Source organism: Phyllopteryx taeniolatus, chromosome 9, assembly GCF_024500385.1.
Source record: "Phyllopteryx taeniolatus isolate TA_2022b chromosome 9, UOR_Ptae_1.2, whole genome shotgun sequence".
Lineage (NCBI taxonomy): Eukaryota > Metazoa > Chordata > Actinopteri > Syngnathiformes > Syngnathidae > Phyllopteryx > Phyllopteryx taeniolatus.
In genome coordinates this window covers 986562-989061 of record NC_084510.1, presented here as the reverse complement: position 1 = coordinate 989061, position 2500 = coordinate 986562, and the positions used below count along the sequence as shown (strand labels likewise).

Sequence of the window (2500 nt, the reverse complement as noted above, 5' to 3'; positions counted from 1 at the left end):
TGCTTGCGAGCCGTATCGTATTAAATGTACGTGAACATACCTCAAGCAAGCCTTGAATGAAAGTTCTCTCCCGAGCACCGGTGACCACCAGCACACGTTTTTTCCCCATTTTATTCTTATAATACACACGATGCGATCAATTGTTGTTGTCGTGGCCCTGGTAACGAGTGTATCCGGTCGCGTTTGACTTGACACGATAAAGCCCAGTGATCGTAAAAGACAGGATATGGTGGTGTCGGAATTCAAGATTTTACTGCAGTAGTCTGACATAGTGCAATCGTGAAAGACCAAATTTGTCGTGTAGTCTAATCCAGGCATTACGTGTTGTCTGTCCCACACAGCCGACATGTTTTAGTCATGTCAACTTTATTGGCTGTCAGATAGTTACAGTACTACGTCAAAAGACATGCGACAAGGCTAAAAATAAACCAGCTTTTGGATTCAAATATATTGTACACGAGGCAACGCGGAGTAAATGTCTTTTGCGGAGCCGGTCAATGACGTCATAGATCGGAACAGCGAATTACGACATTAAAGCCGATCAGCATAAATGCTAATTATCAGCCTATACCAATCACCTATAATTCAGTTTTTGTTTTTTAATAAATCTGCAAAAATTTCAATATGGGGTGTTGTGTGTACATTAATGAGGGGGATTTTAGCAAATGTTTGCAATATAGATAGCAATAGAGTGAAAGCTTTAAGGGGGTCTGAATACATTATTTAGTTTGTATATTTATTCAAGTCTCTCATGGGGAAATCTGTCTCCCACTCTGATGTATACTTCGTGTTGCACACCACACACAGAACCAGATCACATACATGCAGACATACAAGGAGATATTCAGAGTGAATGAGGTGCGCAGAGAGTGCTGCACCACTTGAGCTGGGGTGATTGCTCAAGGCCACCTTGACAGTAGCCAGCAACCAGACTAGCATCTCAGTGGGTAAAATACATGTGCAATAACATATAATACATGAGCTGTGTTACTTCACAATGTGTTTTCTATTATCGGTGCAGTTTGCAGTGGTCACACCAATGGTGTGCGATATGGACAAGATTCTATATCGCAATATAGGTTATTTTATCAAACGATAGCGATAAAATCTATCTTCTCTCTATTTAGAAATTTTTTTTTGAATGAAATGAATGAAAATGAATAAAAGATAAAAATAGAATAAAACACATATATCCAGGGGAAAATACCAGGTACTGTACCGGTTGTACAACGATTTTTCAAGGAATGGACACTGCTGTTGTGTACATTGTAATGTAATGTCCAATGTTTACATTCATGCTCCTCGACCAGTGCTGGAAACGGGTATTTGCGAGTGATGTAAACATGTTACAGCACAGTACTGTGTTGCTGCAGTTACATTAACCTTCATTCATTGTTCATACAATGTTAGTGTGGCGCGGTTAAAATCACTGTTGTAACGCAAAACCTCAAACTAATAATGGCCCGACCGATTCATCGGGTATTTTAGCCCTTTTTAAAATAATCAGAATCGCCCGCAGTTTTGCAGATGAAATGGTCATATATTTAAAATTTTTCATGAAAAAGTGAATGCACTTAAACACCCCGAAATGACAGCAACAAAAATGTCTTGAAAAGACTCTTGTTAACAAGCTGGACAATGAACGAATCGATTTGAAAAAAAATCGCAATGTGGAATCAGGCTTCAAAATGGTCAAGAATTGAGACATTCTTTTAGGTTCCAGGCGCTGTGGCCAGGTCGCTGAGAGCTCTGAAAATCCCACCTCCCCGGACCTTTCAGCTGTCAATCAAATACATGGAGGCTGCTTTCTTCTCTCACGGCTCGTCAGCGGAATTTCCACTGACGGAGATGGCACATGCTCCCACAGGCTGCAGAGAAGCAGCCTCTGAGCTGGCATAATGACCACAAGCCGCGCCCGCCAGGACAATTTTCCCTCCATTGAAATTCAGTGGGACAACGTGCTTCTGTAGCCACTTAGGGGTGCGCCATATGCGGCCTCAGCGTGCGACGCGCACTGGTCCCTGTGCATAAATTTTTCTCCTCCTCCTCCTCTATCCTCCTTCTCGCGACGAGCGGTTGGGCAACTTTGAGGCTGACGGCTGTAACGCTGTTTTACTGGACCTCCAGCTGCTTCTCTCACCGCATTCGGGTTGGCAATGGGCTGCTGGGAGGCGGGTCTCATCCGGTCCGGATCTTGTCCGGCTGCTGCCTCGCAACCCAACTCGTGGTGGCAAACGGCAAGACACACAGCCCAAATACACAACACATATTACAAAACATATTACACTTCAGGGAAGATGGATTTTTTTCGAGTTGTGACCATAATTTGATGGCCAATTGCAAGCTATTATGATTGTAATCAGTCAGGTTGTAATGAATGAGGAAGTGGAAGGATGATCAGAAGAAATGGACAGCACCCGAGTCAAATATACGAACGTCACAGCAAAGGGTCTGAATACTTATGGCTGTGTGATATTTCAGTTTTTCTTTTTTAATAAAT

The 2500-nt window shown here is 42.7% G+C and overlaps 1 protein-coding gene across 8 annotated transcripts in view; it reads right to left on the bottom strand.

Moving 5' to 3' along the window:
• The window catches only part of setd5 (SET domain containing 5), an 81955-nt gene that overhangs the window by 73436 nt on the left and 6019 nt on the right, over positions 1–2500 (bottom strand). The window contains exon 1 of one of the 8 annotated variants that reach the window (XM_061783974.1): positions 2141–2160. The exons of the other annotated variants lie outside the window; for them this stretch is intronic. The gene's annotated coding sequence lies outside the window, so the exon portion shown is untranslated. Of the gene's footprint in view, positions 1–2140; positions 2161–2500 lie in introns of those variants that run through there. 8 annotated transcript variants of the gene reach the window in all.